General features: G+C 38.1%; 1 non-coding gene across 1 annotated transcript; it reads right to left on the bottom strand.

Annotated features, from left to right (window-relative positions):
* Positions 1–9404: 9404 nt before the first annotated feature.
* LOC128286027 (small nucleolar RNA R71) lies at positions 9405–9510 on the bottom strand. The gene has a single exon (XR_008276574.1). It is a non-coding gene; the product is annotated as a small nucleolar RNA R71 (small nucleolar RNA).
* Between the last annotated feature and the right edge of the window lie 2125 nt (positions 9511–11635).

Raw genomic sequence — 11635 nt, 5'->3', positions numbered from 1 at the left:
TTAAATCATTAACTTTATCTTTGAATTGCAAAGTTTTTCAGCAGTGGACAACAATACACGGGCGTGGTACCCTAACACACGAGCGTGGGAGAAGCGAACAAAGCTAGGCACGACTGTGCTACATGGCTGTGTACCACACATGCCCTAGACACACGGGCGTGGGATAGTAGCCGGGCACGACCTAAATTGCAAAATTCGAAAAACACGGGCTCACCTTCAGAGTACACTAGTGTAGCCCTAGGCCGTGTGCGCCTCCCCTATATAAGCAAATCACTGTTCATTTTCTTCTTCTTTTCAAAACCATAGTCGAAATCTCCCCTTCTCCACTCCCTAATCCCTATCCCGACCACCATTCCCCAGCTTCTCATTTCCCCAACCCCAAAACCATCCTAAAATCCACTTCCCCTGCATTAATCCTCACTTTCCCATCTCTTTTCCCTCACCTACAGTTTCCACGAGGGCCCCAAGAAGAGCTCGCCCGACCTTTCGCAGTAAGCCACTGCATCGACTAGGCAGATGTCTCCACAAGGTATCTCGAGTATGCTTAGCATGAGGATGATAAAGAGGCACCGAGAACCCTCCCCTCCCCAGTATCATCTCACCCAATCTACCGAGGAGGAGGCCTACGGGGACATTCTTGATGATGTCCCCCCACAGCACGAGGACCCACCGACTCAGCCACGACCACCCTCTCGTCCGATTCATGCGGCAGCTGCATATGCTGACATCTCTGAGTGCCTTACCCGATTCGAGCATCAATGTTTTCAACAATTTGACCACATTGATGCTACTCTACAGCAGATTTGTCAGCACCTTCACATCTCATCGCCAGTCCCACATCACGAATCATCTAGTGATGAAGATATTTAGAAATATTTAATTCTTATTTTATGTTTTTAATTTTTATTAAAACTATTTTTTTATTTTTATTAGATTTTAGAAATTTCATTTTTAAGTAATTATTCTTCCTAATATCCCCTAAAAAGTTCCTAATTTTATCACAGTTATATATTGCTCTTAAGCTCATTGTCACATAGGAACTAAAACTCCACTGGGAAAGGTTCTCCACGACTGCCATGTCCTGATCGACCACGACCATAGCTACCACTAGATATAATATTCTTTTGGCGCAGGACTTATGGCCTAATGAACCTCTACGACTGTCAGAGTATCCTCCTCCACTCTCGAACCGATTCCTCTCCAGAACTCCAGTTTGATGATTTCATCATACAGGAAGTTTCACTTCTCTCCCTATCTTATTTTTATAATCTAAATATCTATCTTTGTACATTGAGGGCAATGTACATCTTAAGTGTGGGGGGTATTTATTTCATTATTAGAAAAATCCCTAAATAATCACCTTTTTCTCTTGAAAAGCTCTCACATCATATTTAGGATAAATTTTAATTGATTTATGATTTTGATTGATATATCTTGAATTAAAACATAGATATTTATGCATTGATTGTTTAAACTTTAAGACAATAGAGAATCAAGCATGATGAGTTGATTTTTAAGAATTCAAAATCTTAGGCTGTTTCCCTAAGTCTAGGTATTACTTTGAATTGGAATTCACGAGTCTAAACATCAAAAAGCCATAATTTTTGTGAGATTTTTGAGCCTTTTGAGCATCTATTAATCCTTTCATGCTCACTTTTATTATTGCTTTAAGTACGTCAGTATTGAACTGTTATTCTAGAACTTGCTTGATTATGCATGTCGAGACCACACTATTTGATTTGATATATCAAAATGATTAAGGCACTTAGGATTAACCCACTCATGCCATGAAAAGCCTACCTCCACGATTAACCCCTAGTAAACCCCCTTGAGCCTAACAAACCATTTCTTGTATTACCCTTAATATTAACCTTTAACCCATTATTGTTGAAATCCCCTAAATTAATCCTTATTTTTGTCGAGATTTGAGTTGAATGGATTGCCTAGCTATGTTTTGTTCTTGATATTTTGTCACTATTATTTAACTTGTTCTTAAAAAAAAAACAAAAGAGAAGAAGAAGAAAAGCTATGTATGTATATCTGTAATTTCATATTCTGAGAGAAGCTCTGTTGTACGCAAGTAAAGATTAACTCTTTTTCTAGTTAGGCAACTTTTCAATTCAATCTCGATTCTAACCCTTTCTTTCAGCTTGTGACACACCCCCTAACCAAGCCTCATTACAACCCTCTAAAGACCTTTATATCATCTTAAATTATAGTGGTGGAGATTTGATTTTCATACAAGCCTATGGTAATGACTTTCCATTATTGACTATTGAGTGCTCCCTTTATTGTCTTTAAAACACCTCGAGTGATTTGAGTGAATCTTTAGTGAGGATGTAAAACTTTGTGATATTCTGAATTAAAGGTAATTACTTAGATGAGGGAAGACACCTATATTTTCGAAATAAAATGCTCAACTTGGAATGATTGAAACTTTTATGTTCTTTTAGTTAAATTCTCAATGTATGATTACCTATGGAATAATTTGAAATATTGTTGATAGAAATTATAAGTTAAGGAGAATTTATTTTGATTATGAGTTGAGGATTTTGCTTGAGGACAAGCAAATGCTTAAGTGTGGGGGTACTTGATAAACCGTAATTTATACATATTTTTTCCCCATGTTTAACGTGTTTTATGGATGATTTTCCATTAGAATTGGTGAATTCGATGCTCTTAATGCTTTAATTTCATGTTTTACACTTACGAGAGCATAGGAGAGCAAAAGGAATGAGAAACAGGCCAAAAACAAAGAAAATGGGCCAAAGTACAAAATCAACATGGCCTGGACCTCCTCAGACGGGCAGACTACACGACCGTGTCAATCTGGCAGAATTGGAGCACGAATCACACGGGCGTGTCCCTACCGAACCCAAGTTAAGTCCAATTCGGAAAAGGATACTTTGGAGGGCTTCTAGGCATTCCAAAGCATATAAATATACCCTAGAAGAGGAGAAAAAAGGGAGACGGAGAAGGGGGTAAGGAATTACCCCAAGGAAGCCGATTGATCCATCTCAGAAGCTGAATTCATCATCAAGACTGAAGATCTCTCCTCAATTTCCCTTCAGGAGTTTTGGGTTTTCTTTATGTTTTGTATTCTTTATTCTTTTGAGATGTTTTCTTATTTAGTTATGAACTAAATCCCCTAAATACCTAAGGGGAATTAAACCTAAGACGAATCTTGTTATTATTTTCTGAATCGTATGATAAATATTTAACTTGTTCTTAATTATTTGTTCTTAATTCTTGTTTTCATATCCCAGGATACTGATTCAAGACATGCTCTTATTCAGAGGAGGAATAGACCCTGTCTACGATTACAAGGAAAGACCACTCAGACGAACAATTCGGTAAATTCCTTAAACTATTGAAAAAATTACATATTAACTTACCGTTTATTGAAGCTTTGTCACAGATGCCAAATGCAATGAAATTTTTAAAAGGGCCTCTGTGAAGAAGCGAAAGTTGGACGAAGCGTCGTATGTGGAGCTAAATGCAGTCTGCTCAGCTATTCTACAGAATAAGCTACCCACAAATTGAAAGATCCAGGGAGTTTTACAATTCCTTGCTTAATTGGTAGTTTAGATATAACTCATGCATTAGCTGATTTAGGGGATAGTATTAACGTAATGCCTTACAAAATGTTTAAGCAACTAGGTCTTGGGAAACCTAAACAAACTAGGATGAGCATTCAATTGGCAGATAAACCTGTAAGATTTCCAAGAGGTATTATTGAAGATGTACTCATGAAAGTAGATAAGTTCATATTCCCCATTGATTTTGCTGTTCTAGACATAGAGGAGGATAATAACACCCCTTTGATTTTAGGGAGGCCCTTTTTAGCAACGGCTAAAACAATTATTGACGTTGGCATAGGTGAGCTTACACTTCGTGTGGGAGACGAAGTGATCACCCTTCAAGCTCGTAATTCTGGCATCACATCGAACATTGAAGGTAATAGTACACACCAATCTGCTAAAACTGACAATATGACTTTGCAGAATTGAGCTTCAAAGAAGTTCACGAGCCATGTTCCAAGAATGATAGAGGACACATTCATGAAGAACAAAGGCTACGGATAGAGGAACTAGACGAATGGTGATTACACAAATTGAGAACACATGATAAACTGAAACTACGTCAAAACAAGACCGATACCTTTCCAAATCAACTTAAGGTTGGCAATAAAGTCTTACTAGATGCCGCAGATCCTCACATTGTCACAACCACACCGAATGAGGAAATCCCTCTTATAGTACTCAGTATTTTTCCATTTGGTACGGTGGAGGTGAGTCATCCTAGGTTTGGCACTTTTAAGGTAAACAACACCCATTTAAAACCTTATTTTGATGAGATTGATAGCAGGAATGAGGAGTACGAACTCCTCGAACCACCCTGACCATTCAGTAGAGAGGTAAGTCGAGCTTAGACTATAAATTAGCACTTCTCGGGAGGCAACCCGAGCACTAACATATTCTGATTTCTTTATTTTTAATTTCTAACATTTTAAATCATTAAATTTATCTTTGAATTGCAAAGTTTTTCAGCACACACGGCCAGGCACACGGGCGTGCCTAAAGTCGTGGCCAAAAAGGGGAAGAGACGCGACTGTGCGATACGGTCGTGTGGAAGCAGGACATAATTTCCCCAAAACATGGGATGCGATAAATCCCCATGGCCGTGCGACATGGCCGTGGGGGAACTTGATAGGTGAACATGGACGTGGGAATCGAAAAACACTGGCATGCCAGGGGCAAGCCTCGATTCTGTTTCTTCGACACGGGCGTAAGACACACTCGTGTCGTTAAGCAGTGGACAACAATACACGGGCGTGGTACCCTAACACACGGGCGTGGGAGAAGCGAATAAAGCTAGGCACGACCATGCTACATGGCCGTGTACCACACACGCCCCAGACACACGGACGTTGGATAGTAGCTGGGTACGACCTAAATTGCAAAATTCAAAAAACATGGGCTCACCTTTAAATTCCACGGGCGTGACCCTAGGTCGTGTGCATGTCTCCTATATAAGCAAATCACTGTTCATTTTCTTCTTACTTTCGAAACCCTCGTCGAAATCAACCCTTCTCCACTCCTTAATCCCTATCCCGACCACCATTCCCAAGCTTCTCATTTCTCTAACCCCCAAACCATCCTAAAATCCACTTCCCTTGCATTAATCCTCACTTTCCCATCTCTTTTCCCTCTCCTACAGTTTCCACGAGGGCCCGAAGAAGCGCTCTTCCAAATACTTTGGGCTCAACCTTTCGCAGCAGGCCGCTACATCAACTAGGCAGATGTCTCCACAAGGTATCTCTAGCATGCTTAGCATGAGGATGATCGAGAGGTGCCGAGAAACCTCCCCTCCCAAGTATCGTCTCACCCAATCTATTGAGGAGGAGGCCTACACAGACATTCCTGATGATGTCCCCCTACAGCACGAGGACCCATCGACTCAGCCACCACCACCCTCTCGTCCGGTTCATGCGGCAGCTTCATATGCTGACATCTCTAAGTTCCTCACCCGATTCGAGCATCAGTGTTTTCAACGATTTGACAACATTGATGCTACTCTACAGTAGATTTGTGAGCACCTCCACATCTCATCGCCAGTCCCACCTCACGAACCATCCAGTGATAAAGATGTTTAGAAATATTTATTTCTTATTTTATGTTTTTAATTTTTTTTGAAACTATTTTTTATTTTTATTAGATTTTAGAAATTTTATTTTTAAGTAATTATTCTTCCTAATATCCCCTAAAAAGTTCCTAATTTTATCACAGTTATATAAAGCTCTTAAACTCATCGTCACATAGGAATTAAAACTCCACCGTCAAAGGTTCTCCACAACTGCCATGTCCTGATCGACCACAACCATAGCTACCACTAGATATAATATTCTTTTGGCGCAGGACTTATGGCCTAATGAACCTCTACGACCGCCGGAGTATCCTCCTCCACTCTCGAACTGATTCCTCTCTAGAACTTCAGTTCGAGGATTTCATTATACAGTAAGTTTCACTTCTCTCCCTATCTTATTTTTATACTCTAAATATCTATCTTTGTACATTGAGGGCAATGTACATCTTAAGTGTGGGGGGTATTTATTTCATTATCAGAAAAATCCATAAATGATCACCTTGTTCTCTTGAAAAGCTCTCATATCATATTTAGGATTAATTTGAATTGATTTATGATTTTGATTGGTATATCTTGAATTAAAACATAGGCATTTATGCATTGATTGTTTAAACTTTAAGACAATAGAGAATCAAGCATGATGAGTTTATTTTTAAGAATTCAAAATCTTAGGTTGTTTCCCCAAGTCTAAGTATTACTTTGAATTGGAATTCACGAGTCTAAACATCAAAATGCCATAACTTTTGTGAGATTTTTGAGCCTTTTGAGCATCTATTCATCCTTTTATGCTCACTTTTATTATTACTTTAAGTACGTCAATCTTGAACTGTTATTCTAGAACTTGCTTGATTATGCATGTCAAGACCATACTATTTGATTTGATATATCAAGATGATTAAGGCATTTCGGATTAACCCACTCATGCCATGAAAAGGCTACCTCCACGATTAACCCTTGTAAACCCCCTTGAGCCTAAAAAGCCATTTCTTGTATTACTCTTAATATTAACCTTTAACCCATTATTGTTGAAATCCCCTAAATTAATCCCTATTTTTGTCGAGATTTGCGTTGAATGGATTGCCTAGCTAGGTTTTGTTCTTGATATTTAGTCTCTATTATTTAACTTGTTCTTATAAAAAAAGAGAAGAAGAAGAAAAACTATGTATGCGTATCTGTAATTTCATATTCTGAAAGAAGCTCTGTTGTACGCAAGTGAAGATTAACTCTTTTTCCAGTTAGGCAACTTTTCAATTCAATCTCGATTCTTACCCTTTCTTTGAGCTTGTAACCACACCCCCTAACTAAGCTTCATTATAACCCTCTAAAGACCTTTTGATTGATATATCATCTTAAATTATAGTGGTGGAGATTTGATTTTCATGCAACCCTATGGTAATGACTTTCCATTATTGACTATTGAGTGCTCCATTTATTGTCTTTAAAACACCTCGAGTGATTTGAGTGAATCTTTAGTGAGGATGTAAAACTCTGTGATATTCTGAATTAAAGGTACTTACTTAGATGACGGAAAACACCAATATTTTCGAAATAAAATGCTCAACTTGGAATGATTAAAACTTTTATGTTCTTTTAGTTAAATTCTCAATGTATGATTACCTCTGGAATAATTTGAGATATTGTTGATAGAAATTATAAGTTAAGGAGAATTTATTTTGATTATGAGTTGAGGATTTTGCTTGAGGACAAGCAAATGCTTAAGTGTGGGGGTATTTGATAAACCGTAATTTATACATATTTTTTTCCCATGTTTAACGCATTTTATGGATGATTTTATATTAGAATTGGTGAATTCGATGCTCCTAATGTTTTAATTTCATGTTTTACACTTAGGAGAGAATAGGAGAGCAAGAAGAACGAGAAACAGGCCAAAAATGGAGAAAATGGGCCAAAGTACGAAATCAACACTGCCTGGACCTCCTCAGACGGGCAGACTACACGACCGTGTCAATCTGGCAAAATTGGAGCACGAATCACACGGGCGTGTCCCTACCGAACCCAAGTTAAGTCCAATTCAGAAAAGGCCACTTTGGAGGGCTTCTAGGTATTCCAAAGCCTATAAATACACCCTAGAAGAGGAGAAAAAAGGGAGACGGAGAAGGGGGGTAAGGAATTACCCCAAGGAAGCCGATTGATCCATCTCAGAAGCTGGATTCATCATCAAGACTGAAGATCTCTCCTCAATTTCCCTTTAGGAGTTTCTGGTTTTCTTTATGTTTTGTATTCTTTATTCTTCTGAGATGTTTTCTTATTTAGTTATGAACTAAATCCCCTAAATACCTAAGGGGAATGAAACCTAAGACGAATCTTGTTATTATTTTCTGAATCGTATGATAAATATTTAACTTGTTCTTAATTATTTCTTCTTAATTCTTGTTTTGATATCCCAGGATACTGATTCAAGACATGCTCTTATTCAGAGGAGGAATAGACCTTGTCTACGAGTACTTTTGTCATAATTAACCGGAGTTGATTGCGCGCCTAGAAATAGGGTGACAAGATTTTTTCGTATTAGGGTGAAACCTAATAAGGGGATCCATAGATCGAGTTAATGCAACCCTAGAGTGTTAATTAGAGAAAAGTCTCGGTTATTCAATTTAGGGATTAGACGTTATTAATCTTGAATAGGGATAATAACAAAACTTAGGGATCTCTACAGAACAAGTTGAATGAATAAATCGTCCGATTCGGAGCCAGAATAACAAGTAAAGTCTAGGTGGATTTTTCCTTAGGTATTATCTTAAGTCAATCGATTTTTCCAAAAGCAATTCCCCAATTCTTTTCTCTGTGCGTTCTTAGTTTAGATAATTAGTTAATTAAAATAAAAACTCCTTTTATTTCTAGGTTAAATAATAAAAAGATAGTTATTACTAGTACTTTTGGTTCCCTTGGGTACGATATCCCGGTCTTGCCATTACTATACTATTGTTCGATAGGTACACTTACCGACATCGCTATAATAGTTAGTTCAAGAACGCATTTTTATAAATTTTTAAAACCTATCACTAAAGCGATTAAGTTTTGGCGCCGTTACTGGGGAGCTAAAATATTACGAATGCTCAATTTTTATTACTTTGCCATTTATTTTTTCTTGAAATTTAATTTAATTTAATTATTATTATCTATTAATTTACTTTTTCTTTCTTTTGGCAGGTTTTTATAGTTTATGACTAGAAGAAACCCGTCGAGACCATTACTTTTTGACGAAGAAATCGATTGTACAATTCGTAGAAATCAAAGAGTAAAAAGGTGCATCTTATGATACACGGAGAACGAAAAAGAAGACGATACTCAACCCCCAACCGAAGAGATGGCTGAAAACCAAGGCAATCAGCTACCTTCTGCAATTGTGGCTAATCAAAATCCTGCTCCACGCACTTTGTATGATTATGCTAAACCTTCTTTAGTAGGAACGGAATCTAGCATAGTTAAACCGGCTGTAGCTGCAAATACTTTTGAACTAAAACCTAACACAATTCAAATGATACAGCAGTTTGTTCAGTTTGATGGTTTGCAGGATGAAGATCCCAACGCTCACTTAGCAAACTTTTTGGAATTTTGCGATACATTTAAAATCTATGGCGTTTCTGATGATACCATTCGTCTTCGGTTATTTCCGTTTTCACTGAGAAATAAAGCTAAACAGTGGTTGAACTTGTTGCCACGAGGATCAATTACTACTTGGGAAAAAATGACTGAAATTTTTTTACTAAAATACTTTCCATCGGCTAAAACGGCTAAATTACGTAATGATATCTCTTTTTTTGTGCAGATGGATATAGAAACACTTTATGATGAATGGGAGAGATACAAGGACTTACTGAGAAGGTGCCCTCACCATGGACTACCACTTTGGCTTCAAGTACAAACATTCCACAATGGTCTGAATCCCTCGACTCGGCAAATAGTTGACACAGCTGCTGGGGGAACCATCAACAATAAAACACCGGAAGATGCCTATGAGTTTATAGAGGAGATGTCACTGAATAACTATCAGTGGCAAGTCATAATGACAATCCAACGAAAACAATCGGCGTTTATAACTTCGCTTCAGTCACCATGCTCTCTAATCAGGTAGAACTTCTCAATAAAAAGATTGATGGTTTTCTTAGTTCTACGCAGGTACATCCAGTAATGAGGTGTGACTCAAGTGGAGGAGGTGTGCATACAGAATATCAATCCTTCAATCCTACAACCGAAGAGGAACAAGTCAACTATATGGGTAATAATAACTTTAGATCTCAAAATAACCTATACAGTAATACCTATAATACAGGTTGGAGGAACCACCCAAATTTCTCCTGGGGTGGTCAAGGAAATCAAAAGCCACAAAATCCTTAGGGTTTTCAACAGCCATCTTATCAACAAGAGAAGAAACTGAACCTTGAGGAGATGCTCTCAAAAATCATATCAATGTCAGAAACCTGTTTCCAAAATACTGAGATAGCACTCAAAATTCAACAAGCATCGTTCAAGGACTCGAAACTCAGATAGGCTAGCTTTCCAAACTAATCTCCAAACGACCACAAGGTAGCTTGCCAAGTAACCCTGAGCCCAACCCAAGGGAATAGCTCAACGCAATTAATATTCAGAATGACAAAGGAGTCATTGAGACTGAACCAGAACCAAGGCAAGAAACAGTGGTAAGCAAAGGGAGAGATGAGGTAGATCAAAATACAAACAAACCAGTGATTGTCGAATATAAACCTCGTGTGCCATACCCTAACGCAACTGGACTGGTAATCCCGCCATAAAATTGTGAGGTTCACGGGAGTTCGTATAGGGAATGATCATTCGTATGAATTAACCGTTAATGGGTATTCCATCGAGTTCCTAGAAACTCAACATGATTAACATGAGATGTTTGTGAAAATGAGATGTTGAATGATGAGCTCATCTAGTTAAATTATATGATGCTTGATTATGTTACTAACTTATTGTTTGAGTGCATGTAATAGGGAACCATTAAATAATTGTTGGTTTCCTTATCTATCATGGATGCATGTTAAATACTTGGTAAGTTTACTTTCCTGTTATTCGAGCTTACTAGGCATGTAAATGCTTACCCCACTCTCTTTCCCTATCTTTCAGAGCTCGAGGACTCATAAGGACTAGAAGATGATTGGAGAGTCGACACACTATCAACTAGTTAAGCTTTGGTATAAAGACATTTTTATTTTGGTCAATGGCATGTATAGGATTTTTGAGTATTTTTTTATATGTGTCATTTGATTTTCCAAATTCAGGCATGTAAAAATATGTTTATCCTTTTGTATATGGCCATGAAAATTGGCTTAATTGAAGTAGGCTATGACCTACGAATTTTTGTATCGTTTTATTTACAAGTGATGGGTTGTTACCAATTGTCAATGAGTTACATGAATGAGCCAATTTCAGACAAATTAAAATGACATGGAAACCCATAAACACTAAATGGGATATAACATTTCATGTATGAAACCAATGATATGAGGTTTCCATACAACTAGTTTTATCAAGATTATTACAAGTGTATAATCATGTTTTCCTTCGAACTTGGTAACCACTAGGTATAAGGAGTAGAAAGGGGTGACTTAAGGCTTCAAAAATAGCCTATTAGGGTCCACATGGTCAGACACACGGACATGTGTCTAGGCCATGTGTGACACATGGTTCCTTCCCATGGGTGTGGGCTATGGCCGTGTATCCCCTACACTTAAAATTTTAAATCAAAAACACACACGAGTAGGCCACACGTGCGTGTGTCCTTGCCGTGTCTAAAAGACATGGGCAGGCAGCACGGGCGTGTGCCACGGCCGTGTTGATAAGTCAGTGTTTTACATGGCCGAAGGACATGGGTGTGTCCTAAGTCACACGGGCATGTGAGTCCACACGGCCCATCTACACGGGTGTGTAACACTATAAGATAAGGAAAATTTTTCTGAGGAGCCCAAGGTTTATCGAACGTGTCCGAATTTGTCCCGCACTGCCT

The sequence above is a fragment of the Gossypium arboreum genome, chromosome 12, assembly GCF_025698485.1.
Source record: "Gossypium arboreum isolate Shixiya-1 chromosome 12, ASM2569848v2, whole genome shotgun sequence".
NCBI classification, from domain to species: domain Eukaryota; kingdom Viridiplantae; phylum Streptophyta; class Magnoliopsida; order Malvales; family Malvaceae; genus Gossypium; species Gossypium arboreum.
The sequence above is the reverse complement of the archived record's forward strand: the minus strand, read 5'-3'. Positions and strand labels throughout refer to the sequence as shown.